This window comes from Dermacentor variabilis, chromosome 4 (genome assembly GCF_050947875.1).
Source record: "Dermacentor variabilis isolate Ectoservices chromosome 4, ASM5094787v1, whole genome shotgun sequence".
In the NCBI taxonomy this organism is placed as follows: domain Eukaryota; kingdom Metazoa; phylum Arthropoda; class Arachnida; order Ixodida; family Ixodidae; genus Dermacentor; species Dermacentor variabilis.
The window spans coordinates 171,999,658-172,017,109 of NC_134571.1; positions in this window are offsets into that span (position 1 = coordinate 171,999,658).

Here is a 17,452-nt window from a genome sequence, read left to right on the forward strand (position 1 = left end):
CTTGGAAATTCCGCACAGAACGCCAGTGCACCCATAAAGATGCCTACACGAATGCAGGAAAAGGACGTCTCCCGGATCGCGAGGAACATGCACAGATGCACCGCATTTGTCGCCAGCGCCGTCTACAAACAAGGGAGCGAAATAAATGCGCCGTCGGTTTCCGGAGCGAGCGCTATGAAGGCAGATGGACTAACGATAGCCTTAGCCGTCACGTCTATACCACAACATGAGTGCGTCATAGTACGGCTGGACTCTCAGATGCTATGCAGATATCCGGTGTAGACACCAAAGTTTTCAGCACCGGATATCACAGTATGAGTGGAGCGCACCAGCTAGATCCCGTCGTACGTACAAATTGTCTGGAGTCCGGGGAACGAATCTTTACGTTGTAATCAGCAGGCGTGCTGATTACCCGTGCGCATGAGCACCCGTGCGCATGAACATTGGGAGCTGCGAGAGGGACGCCGCGAGCAGTTCCACCATGTCAGAATGCTCTCAGGCGAGAGGAAGCCGTAGTATGACAGAATATTCAAACAAACACATTCCGGTACTTGAATTTCTACGATGTCAGACACCCTGCGCATTATTTTCATAAATGTGCATAGTGTGATGAATGCGCGGAGCTCCGTTACATTGTATGTGAGTGCTAGCAAGCATCCCGGAACTCACAGCCCTAACACACCCGTAACATAACATAACATAACACGGCAACAGCAGGCAGCGCTGTCCAGCTCCAGCTCGAAGGACCAGCTCGACCTGGTCAACTGAACGAGAAGGGCAGCTAAGGCCGCTGGACTCTTGGACTGAAGGGAACAGCCACTGGAAAGCAAAGGAGCTACCTACTTTCGCGTGCTCTTATGTATAAAATTAATTCTTTCTGTGTCAAAAGGATTGACATGAAAGGCGTTCATTGAAAACCGCAAATACCCAGTGCACTTATGGCGCAGCCGTCTATTGAGTCGGGTTGCTGTCCTCGAGGAATCTTTGTGACGTGGGTTCGATTCCGCTCATCATCCAAGGAATTCAAAGGAACTTCTTCGTCATTGCATAGCGGCACATACCAAGGGACGCAAAGCTATTCATAGTTGTTGGCGTCAAAGTCATTCATCGAAGATTGGCGCACACCTACTGGCACATCCCGAGGTACCCAAGTAGGTACAAAAAATGTTAATTGAAAACCAGCACAGACCGAGTGTCACATACGTAGTGCTCCAAGTTGGCGCCAAAGTGTTTCTACGAAATGCGCTTCCTGCTTAGTCCCGCCTCTACAGTGACTCATGTCGGCGTGTTAAAGGTTCGTGAAAGGGCGTCACGTATGTACACATTGTCACAGACTCAGTGATCCAACTTGGTGCAGTGGTTGCGTTTGAATTCTGTTAACTAAGCAGAGCAGCCCGATGCGCTGTTCATGCGACCACGAACCACCGAGTGACGCAGGTAGGCGGGAAAATGGTTAGATAGTAACCAGCATAGATACTAAACTACATAGTTCCCGGAATGTACATGGAGTACCTTAATAGCAACAATATGATTTGAGCTTGGTTCATCTTCAGTATAACTTGAAGCAACGCGAAAATTTCGAGGAAAGGAATCCAGAGTTGGAGTCGCACTTATGTGTTTGTAGTCGATTCCTGTCCTCGTCTTCGCGCTGCTTCAAGTTCTACCCTAATAATGCTAACACTTTATTACCTAAAATCAGAATCGTGTATCACCGAAGTTAGCCAACAGTTACGTAGGTTAAATATCCGAAAGTCCCCGGCTGAGTGCCACTGTTTGGCATGTTCATGACAACAACGTGACAGATTACAAAAACTGCAAAGAGGACCCACACACTACAAAGAGGTTACCAAGTACTAGACTTCGTGTAGCAGTACCATACTTTGTTCGCATTTGTGAAAACAATTATATTGACAATGCTGAAATTGAACTACATAATTCAGAGTAGCATATAAAACCATGCTTCGCTTAGGTTTAAGATCGTTTGGAGGCAGAGTGCATTAGCACCGGCGAAAAGTGCAAGAAGCTAGGCAAAGTTGAAGTGTTTAAATCGGAACAGTGCTGAAGCTGATGGGTTCATAAGACCACACTGAAAGCAAGCCTCTTATATATAGGAGAGTGGGGAACACTAGAGCATTATTTGTTTTCTCATATTGAAATATATACGTGTACGATGGTAGCCACGACGTTTAAGCATGATTAAGAAAGCAGCACTTTCATAACGTCACTAAACGCCCTTACGAAAGGCGACGACTGTACGAAGTATAAGTTAAAAATATTTTCACGCACTAAGCTTTTTTTCGGAAGAAATCAGCTGCGCGCAAAAGGGAATCCGTCAGATAACGCCGAGAAAAACGCCGATTGAATGCGTCCGACTTATTCATGGCTACGCAGAACTTTTATATGACGTACAGCGTTAAAAAGTGAATAAAAAACTGCACGAATCTCATTGCCACTTTTCACGAGAAAAACTAAGAAGCGGCAACAGAGGGGGGAGGGTGCATGTTTTTTTCTGTAATCTATACGCAAAAGAAAACTTACACAAAATAAAACAGAAATGCTCTGAGTGGAGACTTTGTGCGATTTACGACGGCGACGAACGCGCGAATAATGGAACGAGGCATTGCTGATGATCTTAATTTTTGCTCACACAGATTTCTTGAAGGACACGAAAAACGCACGGAACCCTGGCCATAAACAGCTGCGCTGTGAAAAAATTCTGAGTATATCCAAGCGACGGCCAACAACACAAACTTCGTTCTGTCCACCTAGGTGGATTTTCATATTTTTATATTTGGCGCATGAGACGTGGGACACTCCATTCAGGTATTAATCAAGGGAAAAGGGGCGAGGAACTCATACTTCTCATCTCCCTCTCTGTGCTAATTTTATGAAAATGTTTATGTGTTGATGTGATACTTCTCCCAAAATAAACAAATCAGCGGCGTTTGGCTGCTCAAGCAGCCTGTTAGCTACTTTTTGCCTCCTCCGTGCGGTCTAATATGTATGATGGCAAAGAAACTTTATATATCAGTTTGTACAAGATTGACTCAATAAGTGAACCGTAACAAAGAGAACAATGATCGTCTCTCGAACAAAAGCAAATTCTGCTATCAATGCAAACCGCGGAATCGCATGAAATAACAGCGAAAGGGAGTATGTAAAATTAAGCACAGTATATAATGTGGAGCCTGCTGTAAGAACAAGAAAATAAATCACTAATCTAATTTTTATTTGTTCAAGAGACAAAGTAACGTGTAAGATAAAGTCTCTTGTCCGGTATTTGGATGAGGAGTCCAAACTAACAAGCTTTCTGCGTACCTAGTTGGGTAGCATGTTGATTTACTTTGCAAATTTGCAAGAATTTGTAAACAGGTCAGTTTTGTTCGTTTGCTCGTTTGGGCAGTCGGTAAATTTCGCCCCAACCTGAATGGATGGCCTTTCACGGTTATGAGCAATCACCACGCACTAAGCTCGCTTTCTTCTTTAAAGATCCAGCTGGACGTCGCGGTCTTTGGGCTCTACGCCTCCAAGATTATTACCATTTGTTCCATTACCATTCTTACCAAGTGGTGTATAAGAGCGGCCGACCCCATGAGGGCGCTGATTGCTTGTGACGTCATCCAGTAGAACCACCAGACCAGTCTGTGACCGGCGAGTCAACTCTTTTCCTCACGCTTACCACGTTTGTTGACATCGCTGATGAGCAACGACGCAACCCGTACCTGATAGACATCATTCTCAGCCTGATGGACTTGACAAGTTCCCCTTCTTCGAGCATCTTTGTCCTCCAACATGGCATATTGTACCGTTATAACATACATCCTGACGGCCGTTCGCTGCTACTGGTGGTCTCCAAGCATATTCGTGAGTCTGTACTCGCACAGTTGCATGATGTCCTAACCGCTGGTGAGCTGGGAGTCTCAAAGAAATATGACCGTGTTCGGCGACGTTTCTTTTGGCCCGGTATTAACCCTTCCATTTGCCGTTACGTCACCTCCTTTAAACTTTGTCAGCAGCACAAAAAACCAGCAGCCCTACCAGCTGGAGCTCCCGTTACGGCAAACAATAGTTCTGAAATCGTGAAACAACAGTGTGGCGAGACAAGACGTGTTCTGAAGTCGCCAAAAAACCTTTCTATCGTGACAAGGGCTTTGACCTCGCATCAAGAACTCTCTCTCCCAGCGACAAACACTTTCTGCGGCGGCGTTAGAAATTTACGACTTTCTGTCATATCGACATAATTTCTGTCGCCACGGCAGAAGCGCTTTCCTTCGCGACGCTTTAAAATTTGATGTCAGTTTCACATCGGTGGTATACGCTGTACTTTTATCTTACGCGGTATTAAACGCGCGTTCTCTGAATTTGAGAACGCTAGCATCAATGCCGGTAATAAAGTCGACGTCGCCAATTGTCGTAACTGTGCCGTCACAACACGACACCCCCCCCCCCCCCCCCCCCCCCCCCACGCAATCGCCTTACCGGACTCTTCAACATAGGCCGCTAATCGAAATTAGCGCATCTGCGGAAACGACTGTGCAGCCATTCTCTTTTACTTTGTAAGGTGTGGCATACAGGCCTGTGGACTTGCAAGTATCGTTACGCAGGTAAATTAGTTATTTTCCCAGAAATGTTACATCATCTTTTAGTGCACAAGCAGAAATGGTGCATTAAAAAAGCTTATGGTTCTACAAATCTGTGTGAAAACTTTGTCTTTCGGGGGTGTGAGGTTTTCCACTGCATGAGTTGCGAGAGCGAAGTTTTTCCTGAAGTTTTCGTAGCGTCCACAGTGTAATTTATGTTTTTCATCTTAACAAAGCACAATTTAAGATATGTTGACTCACTAAAACGTTGATTGTAAAAACTGGGAGCAGCAATTACTACGAGTTGCAAGCTACCTTCTCACGACTGCTGAAAGATAGCGTTCTTCGCGTGCCGGTTTCCCAACGCAATAATAAAAAAAACAATGAACTATGATGACATCTGTACTTTTGCGCAAGAGGCACCGCTTCAATGAAAACAGAGAACGTTTTGTAATTGCACACCTTATAAAACAACACGTTAGGTTAATTAGTTTCGGATGCCATAGCCGCGCTCACGGTTAAAAAATAGGCGGGAGATTTCTTGAGAATCATGGCCCACGTGTTCTTGTTTCACCTTTGCCTAACACTACCGACCATATCAGCAAACATTAGGCAGAGAAGTACACTATAGGTAAAGATATGTCAGGCGGGCACTCACCTTTTATTTAGTTTTCAAGCACCATACAATTTTCAAGCTGTCGAAGGCTAGTGACGACGTAAGATCACTGAAATAACTTTCAAGGTATGCAACCTTTTGCTGAGATGAAGGCAGCAAAGCAGTTAGGGAAAAAGAAACAGAAACCTGCGGCGGCTAGCTGCCTTCCAGCTAGGAAGGTGGGTTCATCGTCTTCACAAACGAAGAGTACAAGAGAAGAGCCATAGAGGTTATCGTGCTGGAAGTTTCCACGCATATAAACATAGACTCTTAGAGAATAAAATATGGCGGAAGAATTGTGCGAAAAGCTTAATTTCAGCACCGTGAAGATGTATATTAAGAAAAGCGTGGACCTAAGCCTTAACCTGTTCTCCAGTGTTAAGACGCACAAAAAACTATTTCCCTAAGGACGACTATATCTGAATGTGGCACAGGGCAGTTGGCACTGGGAATGTAGTTAATGAAGGCTGTGTACACGCTTAACAGTGAGCACACTTATAGATCCCGCAGAGCTTGCAACATCACCAACTACTTGAACGTGCCCGACGAAGGATGGATCGCACGCTTCTCCGTATTAAAAAAAGAAACATGTTGAACGTATAAGGGGTTCCAGCAACACACACGAGTGAAAGAGCACTTGTTCTCGCGTCCGTACTTGCCTGAACTCCTTATACGTTCAACATGCACGAACTGGCCCACCAAACCACACTACTGAAGAAGCATGTCATACATGTTTCTCATATACAAGAACATAGGAACGTTTTCCCTTTGCTTTATTCGAACGAAGATAGTTTCGAAAGAGAGAGAGTGAACTTTAATGAGAACCAGCAGTTTCGTCGGCTGGCCCTACGCCTCCCACGATGGGACGTCGGGTCTTGCCTCTTTGGCGCTTCGTATTCCAGTTGGGTAGCCCAGAGTTGGTCGTCGAGATGGGAGCTGCGCAGGGCGGCGTGCCACCTCAACGAGACGATCAAGGAATTAAGGTCTTGGTATTGATGTTTTCACTCCCACAGCATGTGGGCGAGTGTTGCTGGTTAAGTTTTACAGATCTTGCACGTGTGGCTTGGGTAGATCTCGGAGTATATGATGTGATAGCGTTTGAGGGAGGCGTATGTATTGGCCTGTAACTGGCGAAAGGTGGTCGCTTGTACTACAGCCCGGGGTGAGAAGTGGGGAAGGTTCTTTGTTCGAGGTAAAATGACTTCACAAGGTCATTATATCTCGTAAGGTGGTCGCGTCCTGCGGGTGCACCTGCACCGTCCCCGGCACGGTTGACTAGCCCTCGTACTACGGAGGGTGTAACCCCGTTGAGGTTGGTGAGGTGAGCGTGGACATCGCCGGCTTAAGCAGGAATCCAGACAAGGGTGATTTGATTTTTAGAAGAAATTTTTATTCTTTCGAAAGAATTAAAATTTTCTGAAATGGTGAATATTATTTAAAATGCAAGCCTTGCTTTTACCACCGGGTGTGATGTGCTTGTGAATTACCCTATCAGTCTACAGCTAAGTTGCCAGGGATGGAAACGCATACAGCCACAATCACCGCAATCACCGGACGGTGCACCTGCACCGTCCCCGGCACGGTTGACTAGTCCTCGTGCTACGGAGGGTGTAACCCCGTTGAGGTTGGTGAGGTGAGCGTGGACATCGCCGGCTTAAGCAGGAATCCAGACAAGGGTGATTTGATTTTTAGAAGAAATTTTTATTCTTTCGAAAGAATAAAAATTTTCTGAAATGGTGAATAATATTTAAAATGCAAGCCTTGCTTTTACCACCGGGTGTGATGTGCTTGTGAATTACCCTATCAGTGTACAGCTAAGTTGCCAGGGATGGAAACGCATACAGCCACAATCACCGCTAAACCGTTTCATTTGCGGAAATTGGAGGAATAGAGCAGATGAGCTAAGCCACTGCTGTAGTCTAAATGGTCCAAGGCTCTCATTACAAGCAGTTAAGAGGAGTGTAATTACGTGGATTTTGCACTACCCAGATGTCCACTACCCAGAATAAAAGGATGATAGGCCGTTTTAGCCCTCAATGTAGCGTAAAAGGTCTGCTCTGCACCGAATAAAAATAGTTCAAAGGGAGCCAGTTTATCCATTATTATTAACAACTTTTATAACCAGTACACAATTTTGAGCATAAAAAATAAAAAAGTGAGAAGGCAAGCGCATATTTTATTGTTCGCGCCCACATACTAAGAAAGAATAGATGAGGGGAAAGCTGAGAGCCAGCTGTTGTTTTGAGAGAAACGTACGTGTGCGTGGCCGGCTTGTTACGCCACGCTGCCAAAGAAGGTTTTCGATTACACGGCTTGCGAGAGGCAAGTTTCTACGGAATGGCTCGTGGTGCCCACGGTGTGATTCAGTGTCATGTCTCCATGTGTAACAAAACACGGCGTAAAATATGTTGAATCACTTTACGATTGATTGCAAAAACTGAGAGCAACAATTACTAAACGTTGCAAGCCACCTTCTCATTACTGCTGAAAGAAAGCGTCCCTTACGTGCAGGTTTTGCAGTACAGTTTTACGCAAATAAACGCAGATATCCATACTTTTGGGCAAATGACAGAGCTTGAATGAAAACAAGAAATGCTTCATAATTGCACATCTCCACAAAGAACGCGATTGGGTCACTAGTTTCGCAGGCCGTAGGTACGTTCACGGTTAAAAAATAGGCGGGAGACTTCTTGATCATACCGGCTCACTTGTTCTTGTTTGGCGATTTTCCAACGCTGCGGACCACATCAGCAAACAATAAACAAGAAACACACTACAGATAATTACCTATAAAGCTGGCGATCACCTTTATTTTGTTTTTAAGCAACATTCATGTGATCCTGAAATTATCAGTGGTCAAGGAACTAAATTTCAAGGCAGGGCTTTCCGCTTTAGCCCAACGTCGCTTACTGCTGCAGAGTAACTGTAGGGTGGGTGCTGAAATTTTTTAGTTTTAAAGCAATAATAATGTGGTTCCAAAATTATCAACGCTTGTTGATGAGGTCTGGGCATTAAAATAATTTACTTTCAAGGTACGCTTCCCACTTTAGCCCAACATCGCTTACTAGTGCAATTTTTAATACTGCAATATACTGCTCCAGCATTTAATATGCTGCTTAACTTGAAAACGAAAAGCTCATGTGGTCTGGGCGAAATTCCTTATGTATTTTTCAAGCGATATGCTGAAACTCTTGCAAAATTTCTTGTGATTTTATTCCGTGTCTCACGGATGAGACCACAATTACCAAATGACTGGAACACTGCCCGGGATGTCCCTAGGTTTAGGATAGGTGATCGCTTACTTATGCAGAATTATTGAGTGATATCACTGACTTCGCAATGCTGCAAACTTGTAGAACATATAATTGCTAATTGTATACACAAATGTTTGGAAAATATAGCTGCATTAGCCGAATACCAACACGGCTTTCGAAACGGGTATTCTACGGTAACCCAACTCATAACGGTAGCTCAATTGCTCGCTTAATCTCTTGATCGTAACGGTCAAATAGACATAATATTTCTTGACTTTACTAAAGCTTTTTATAAGATCCCGCATGATAAACTAATTTTAATGTTTAGAATCATTGGCCTCCGTGAAATCTTTGTCAAGTGGATTTCCGCATACCTGGCTGATAGGAAGCAACACATTGACATTGAAGGACAACTTTCTGGATGTCTCCCAGTCACATCAGGTGTACCAAAGGGTAGTGTACTGGGCCCGCTGCTGTTCTTGGCTTACATTAACGATATTGTAAATGTAATAACTCCTGGTGTGCAAATCCGGCTGCCTGCAGATGACTGCGTCTTGTTCAAGGAAATGTTTTGTTCCCATGAACAAATGGAGCTTCATAACAACAGGAATAACATATTGAAATGGCGCAAAGATTGGGGAATGGTTGTTAACACCGGCAAAACTGTATTCCTCCCTAAAACACGTAAAGAACATCTGTGTCTTTTCCTTAGGCTTAGCGCATCGTCATTGAAAAAAGTCGACAATTACAAATAATTAAGTGTTACCTTAACTGTAACATGTTAACAATATTTGTTCATCTGCCTTTCGAAAGCTCTGCTTCCTGAAACATAAACTTGAAAATACCACAAGCAATCTTAAACTATTATGCCATTATTCGTTAATCGGACCCAAATTAGGATACGCCAGTGCAGTATTGGACCCGTATACTCAAACATTAAGTGTCTAAAAAGAATATAGAGGAAAGCAGTGCGGTTTATTGATAACAAGTTCTCATGAACTGACTCTCCATCCGAAATAATGATAGCCAATGATATTCCCCTTCTTAAAACGCGTCGAAAACAGTTCCGAATCGACTTCCTTTCACTGCTTCCTAACCCCGAACTTGCGATAGATCCATCACCGTATCTATCACCCTTACTAAACAGACCCACAGGGCACCATCAGCCTAACTCCTTAACACCTTATTTTGCTGGACCTGACACATATAAGTGTACTTATTTTCCACGCGCGGTCTTAGATTGGAACAAATTAATCCAGGAATCTTCTTAGTCTCTCCTACCACACCGATGTGTCACTGTTGCACCATTTCACATCTGTTATTGTGGTACTATTATTGCACTAATCTAGAAACAGACTCCGTTGTTGTTTTCCACTCAGTTGTATTATATGTTATTACACTGATCTTGAAACAGATACCCTTCTTTACATTTTGTGTTTCATTACCTATAGTATTAGACTAATCTTCGAACAGTTTGGATTGGCATTTTTTGTATTCTGACTGTTTTTTGATACTACCCACCTGCTTAGACCCATGGGTCTGCAGTATGCAATAAATAAAGAAAGGACCTCTAAGGCAGGCGCTGACCTTTTATTTAATTTTCAAGCAATATTGATACGATTCTGAAATTATCAGCGGTTGATGATGATGTCATGTCATTGAAATAATTAACTTTCAAGGTAGGTTTCAGGGTCTCCCCTTTTTCCTCGTCTCACTCCGAAGGAATACTGCCGGACTACTCTTAAATAAAGTTTTTTCCTTCCCGAGGTGTATGGCCATGTTTGACATAAAAGGAAAAACACTTGTGGAAAAAGAAACAGAAACCTACGGCTGCTGCATTCAGACATTGAAGGCGGTTTCGTTGATTGATAGATGTGTGGCGTTTAATGGCGCAAGGGCTGGCTATGGCGGTAGCGTGCCATGAAACATGGTTAATGAATTGTTTAATAAATTGATGAAATTCGGTGGTAACTGCAGACGTGATGTGGCTGTGAGGAGGCCTAAGTACGCGTCGCTTTCGGCTACGTAAAATATATAGGAATCAAAATAGTGACAACGGCTCGTAATAAAATCGGGCATAAACGTTTTGGCAACCATATCAGGATGTCATCTACATAGACAGAATAAAACATAGTACGAGGTATCATAGTGTGGAGAGTATTTATTTTAAGAAATAAAGAGTGCAGCTCAGCACATAACTTTGTGGAACACCAGTCTTTTGCAGAAAAGGACGAACCAGAACGTAAGCAACTCTAACTCGGAACGCGTGATGGGAAATTTCACTCTGAATCACATTCCGTAAGTTGCCTCGGGCTCCCATTGCAGAAAGATCACGAGTTATTCGGAAGCGCTAGATTGTTCGTACGCCTTTCCCGTATCTAAAAAAATATTGACACGAAAAACTGTAAGTGGACAAGAGCTTCACGAATTTGTGCTGAAAGCGTATCAAATGGTAATTGGTTAATCAACCCTCGCGAAAGCCGCCCAGGTATGGGTCAAGCAGTTTGTTCAATTCTAGGAAATGTAGTAGGTGGCAGTTTATCATTTTTTTCGAAGACTTTGTAGAGGCAGCTTGTTAGGGCAATAGGCTAGTAACTCGAAATAGACGATGGATCCTTGCCCTGTTTCAGAACAGGAATTCTGATGGCCTTTTACCACGCAGACGGGTTCTCGTTGGAAGACCATACAGCGTTGTAGAGGGAAGTGAGGGTTCTTTGTGTTTCAGAGGGTAGGTGCTACAACACTTCATATATAAAACAGTAAGCTCCTGCAGCAGGTTTATTGCAGCTGTATTCTGATGGCTGTAGCTCAGCTAAACATATTGGCTCATTCTATGCCTCGCATTTTTTGCGTTTTCATTTGAGATTCTGTTCTTCTGTTATGGCTTTGTATCATTTAAATGCTTCAGAATAGTGCGCCCACCTGGGCACATGTTCAAAATGAGCGTGCCGGAAGTTGGCTAGGCCTTCAATGCTATCGCCTTCTCTGTTTACCAAAGGGAGTGAATATGGTTGTAGCCCTTTTGCCTTCTTCCCCTGTTCCAGAGGTTTGCCTCATCTGTACAGAAGTTGATATCGGATAAAAACTTCGTCGAGAGAGAGAGAGAGAGAGAGAAACTTTATTGCAATTGTAAAGATTTGAAGGAGGGGGGGTCGGAGCCTCTCAGTCCAGGGCCCCACTGGCCTCTGCCGCCTGCCTGACCTGCCTAATTAAGGACTTTTGTCCTGCCAGGTCGGAGCGGGCGAGCTGTGCCTCCCACTGCTCCATTGTCCTACTGGTATTTAGCCTATGAGGGTGCTTAGTGCACTCCCAGGTTATATGTATTAGGGTAGGTATGCCACCGCACCAAGGACAGTTGGCCCTATAACGAGTGGGATACATGGCGTTTAGCAATTTTAAATGGGGGAACACCCCGGTCTGTATTTTACGCCAATCGGCGGCCTCTTCCCCGTTAAGTTGTGGGTGGGGCGGCGGGTATTTTCTGCGGACTCCACGCTGATGAGCAAGGATGTCTTTGGCATTTAAATTGGTGGAATTTTGTGAGGGATAGTGCGGGTGGTTGGGGTTAGAAGAGGACGCCGTCGCTCGCTTAGTGAACCCTCGAGCAAACGCGTTAGCCTTTTCGTTCCCCTGTACCCCCGCGTGGCCCGGGCACCAGAGTAGGCGATGATGGTGGTTGAAGGATTTGGGAATTATCGCGAGGCTAGCCGCAGTCACGTGCCCCTTGAGAAACATGCGACATGTCTCCTGGGAGTCCGTGACCACGACCGAGTCCCTTTGCGAACGCTCCGCGTGGGCGAGTGCGATCGCCACTGCTAATATTTCAGATCCTGCCGTGGCCGACGCGGTAATTTGCTGTTGGCTGATAGTGTTCACGACTGCCAGGGCGTACCTCCTTTGGTAGCGCTGCCCGGTCGCCTCTGCATACAGAGCTGCGTCCGTGTAGTACGTGTTGTACCTATGGTTATTAGAGTACGCTGATTGAATGTGTTGTGCGCGTGCTTTGCGCCTTTCTTTGTTGTACTCGGGATGCATATTCTTTGGAATTGGGGCTACTGTAATTTTGGATCTCATCGAAAAAGGGAGAGGCACGGCCTGCTCTGTGAGATAAATGGGGTATGCTGGGATATTCAGTCTAGCCAATATTGCCCTACCAGTTTTTGTGAAGCTGAGGCGCTCCCTCTGTCGCATCAGGGTGGCTTGCCTCAGTTCGTCGAAAGTATTGTGCACTCCCAAAGCTAACATGCGCTCCATTGAAGTACATTTAGGCAGGCCCGGAGCAGCTTTGAAAGCGGTTCGGATTATTGTGTTAGCCTGCTTTTCCTCCTCCCTGTTCAGGATTTGGTACGGTAAGCCATACGTTATTCGACTAACCACTAAGGCCTGTACGAGCCTTAGGGTATCGTCTTCTCGCATTCCCGCTTTTCGATACGTCATGCGACGTATCATTTGGGCTATGTTGTTGGCTGTGGATTTGAGGGTCTTGAGTGTCTGTACTGCTCTCCCGTCGCTCTGAAGCCACAAACCCAGGACTCGCATCGTGGGTACCTCTCGGACTGATTGGCCCTCAACCACGATGTTAATGGATCCTCTGGATTTGTAGCCTTTCGCGTGTATCCGGATAACCTCAGATTTTTCGGGTGCGCACTTCAGGCCACTCCATCTAGAAAACTTCTCCGCCGCTAATACTGCGCTTTGGAGCGTATATTCCTTATCCCCTAGTGAACCTCTGCTCGTCCACAGCGTGATGTCGTCCGCGTAGAGCGTGTAACCTAGGTCGGGTATCCGATCCAGATCGCGCGCGAGGCGACACATCGCTATGTTGAAGAGAAGAGGAGATAAAATAGCTCCTTGAGGTGTTCCTTTGTCAGGCATTTTAAATAAATCCGAAGTTATTTGGCCTATACTGATTCTCGCCTCGCGGTTGGAAAGAAACGCTCTTAATTAATTGTATGTGCGCTCACCACAACCCCCGAGTTCGAGTTCCTCCAATATTGCGGCGTGAGAGACGTTGTCGAAGGCTCCTTTCAGGTCTAGTGCTAGGACTAGTCTCTCGTCGCCGTACGGTATATTAGTTAGAATTTCGTCTCTAAGTAGGAGGAACGCGTCCTGGCAAGATAAACCCGTGCGAAATCCTATCATGGAGTCTGGGAACCAGCTCCGCTCTTCCAGGTATCGCTGCAATCTGCTATGGATAACCCTTTCATAGAGCTTACCTAGGCAGGACGTGAGCGACACCGGCCGTAGTGTATCAATAGAGGGATTCTTTTTTGGTTTGGGGATCATGATTATTTTAGCCAATTTCCACTCTTGGGGCAAGTCTCCCTTGGCCCAGCACTCGCTATTAAATGTCTTTGTGAGTTTCGCTAGGGCTACCGAATCCATGTTTCGAATCATTGCATTTGTGATCGAGTCTGGGCCCGGTGCCGAGTTTTTAACCGCGGATTGTGCCGCCTCATACACTTCCGCGTACGTTATATCTTCGACTAATTTAGGGTTCGCTTCCCCCACGTATTGTCTCCTCGCGTACGACAATCCCGTGGCAGGTGAGGGTCCTGTGTACTTTTTCTGAAGCGCATGGACGAGATCTTGGTCTGTACCCTCGAAGTTGTCTGCTATAATTTGGAGCTTCTTGTTATTCTCAGTACGCGTGCTCATCGGGTCTAGCATGCTTCGTAGTATTCGCCACGTAAGGGTCGTTCCAAGAGTTCCTGACAGGGTTCCACAGAACGTCGCCCACTCGTTTTTAGCGAGCTCGTTGACATGGCCTTGGGCTTGCTCTGCCAAGAGAGCGATGCGTTGTCTCAGGTGTTTGTTTAGACGTTGCCTTTTCCACCTCTTGGCCAGTTTCCGCCTCTCTTCCCATAGGCTGACCAGGTGAGAGTCTATCACCGGCACCTCCGCTGTACGCTCAATGGCTTTAGTGGTGTCCCCGTGTGCTCGTCGAAGGAATTCAGTCCATTCTCGCATGTTAGTCGGGGCTGTATCCGACTCCTCCAGCGCTCTCTGGAGTTGTCTATGACGAGGCCAGTCAGTTAATTTAGTCATTCCTAATCTTCTCCGTATGTTGGGCGTGGAGAGCGCTATTCGGATTATGTCGTGATCACTTCCCAAATTTTCGTCAAAGGAAACCCATTGTGCGTCTCTCATGTTAACTGTAAAGGCACAGTCGGGCGCCGTGTCTCTGCTGACGCTGTTACCTGTGCGCGTCGGTTTGCCGATCTGATTGATTGCCCGTAAGCCCAAGGCCTTTGCGGTGGGCTCGAGTAGGAACCCTTTGGGCGACGTTTTCGCGTATCCCCATAGTATGTGGGGTGCATTGAAGTCACCCACTATCACCACCTTATCCCTGGTGCCCGCTAAATCTTTTGTTGCTGAGAGAATTTGGGGTAGGTCGTCCCCTTTGCTTTTGGGAGGACTGTACAGATTTGTGATTAGTGTGTGTGCTTTACTTCGTTTCCTTGGCATCACACTGATAACAATGGAATTAGTCTCTCCGTCAGTTTGCGGAAGTGTTAATAATTGAGCGTTTATCGACTTGCTCACCAGCGTGGCGACCTTCGAATTTTGAGGATCGCTCAGAGTGTAGTATCCCTGCAGTTTGGCCGGCTTGGCCCCCACCTCCTGCAGACATATTACATCCGGAGCGATTCCGGAGTTTTTGATAAACTGGTGGAACACTGCTGCTTTCCTGGAGAAGGAGCGGCAGTTCCATTGCCATATTTCTAATTGGTCTGAATTTTGTGTTCGTTGTGATTTCTTAGCGTAATTAGCCATGTTGCCCACTCTTATTTTAAGCCCGTGACGTTTCCGTGTCCGAGCCGTCGGATTCTGTTACGCAGTGGCTTATTTTAGTTTTTGCCGAACCCGCTCCTATCGCAATTGCGCGTTTTTTGGTTGGAACAGCCTTCGAGACTGCCTTAAGCTGTTCCGCCACGAATACCTTGTGTTTCTCGAAGTCCTTCGTGCATAGTTGTTGAAATTCCGTTAACCTTTGGGTAACTAACGTCATCATTCTATGCATAAATATTTTCAAGTTTTCCGCGATCATTGTATGGATCTGCGCTGCCGTTATCTGCGTGTTTTTTGAGATTTGGGTTGTCGGAGACTGCGTGGAGACGGAGTTTATACCTGCCGCCGCTTTCGCTTTGGCTATCTCTTCGGACTGACGCGGTGTTTCCAGCTGCTGTAGTGTGCTATTGAAGCGCGCCTCTAACTCTGATATTTGTTTCTCAAGAGATTGTCGTTTGCGTTCTTCTCCTGAGAGCTGTTCTCTTAGCCGCGCATTTTCCTTTTCCAATTTTTGAATACGCTTATCGTTTTCGCCAGTATTCTGTTTTGGAGCAGTCGGAGAAACAGCCCTCGCCCAGCTAACCTGCTGTTTTTTAGGCAGTGGCGAATTTGACCGCTGCGAAGCCCTGGAGCTGGAGGGGTCCCTCGAGGGGGTATTGCCTTTCGCTCTGCTTCCGTGTGGAAATCTGGATCTCAATCGGTGCCGTTAGAAGTCCTCCTTTTCCGTCGATTCAAACCAGCGCCCCGGTGCCTTTTTGGTGTTCTGTCCCGACCGCTCCCGCGATCGAGACTGGCGAGTCGTCTTCACGCGCTTGGCGGCAATCAGTTTGTTAGGGCATCAGTTTGTTCGGGCAAGAATAAGTACGCAAGTAAACGTGCCAAATACCTGCCGTGTTATCGCTGTGGTTCTTTTAAGCACGATGCGCAAGCGTGTCCGCACGTACGAGCTACTTGCTTCGAATGTAACCGGCAGGGGCACATACGCAGAAAGTGCAGAGCAAGAGCGGAACCAAAAAACCAGAAGCAGCGTATGCGCAGGCTTGAGTGCGAGATCCAGCATGACTGCACGAAGCTCAACAGTGTCTACGTGTCACGAACGGCACCCATAATGTTAGGCGCAAATATAGAAGGAACTACCGTAAACATGGAGCTCGACACTGCAGCAGCAGTATCGGTCATGTCGCACCATCAGGCTAAAGTGTACTTTCCTGGTGTTCGCTTGCAACGAACAAAGGTACAACTGAAGACGTACACAGGGGAAATCGTAAAGCCTGTAGGAGTAATGGATGTTCTGGTGCGCCACAATAACCAAGAGGCACGATCGCCGCTTTACATTGTTCCGCAAGGCGGCCTACCGCTCTTAGATCGCAACTGGCTTCAGCATATCGGGCTAGACTGGGGTGGCATTCGAGGTCTTTACAAGGTGTCCGCTGCGTCAGGCAGTCCACCTGCAGCACTAGAAACGCTGCTACGGAAAAACGAAGACCTGTTTAAGGGTGAGCTAGGGCCCATACAAGGAGAGCAGGCAAGCCTCAAGTTTAAGAATGACCAAGTGCCTCGTTTTCTAAAAGCACGGAGTGTGCGTTTCGCTCTTGTGAAAAGGGTAGAGGCTGAATTCGAAAAGCTCGAGAAGTTGAGAATCATTTCTCCTGTCGCCACTAGCAAGTATGCTACGGCAATTATTCCCGTAGTAAAGAGCGACGGGTCGATTAGAATCTGTGGAGATTACAAACTCACGCTGAACCCAATCCTAGATGTCGAGACGTACCCGCTTCCAAAGCTGGATGAGCTTTTGGCAGCAATAGCGGGCGGTCAGAAATTCTCCAAAATTGATTTAAATCGGGCTTATCAGCAAGTCGAGATGGACGAGGAATCCAAAGCCTACCTGACCTTGAACACGCCCAGGGGCTTATATGTTGTTAACCGCTTGCCTTTTGGCATCGCCTCAGCGCCGGCGATCTTTCAGAAGATCATGGATAATATTCTGAAGAGCCTTGACAGACTTACTTGTTACATCGATGACATCATGGTCACCGGAAAGAACGAACAGGAGAACCTAAAAAAATTGCGGTATTGAGACGGTTATCAGACAGAGGCATCAGGGTAAAGAAAGAAAAAATCAGGGTAAAGAAAGTGCTCTTCGCTCTGCTTCCGTGTGGAGATCTGGATCT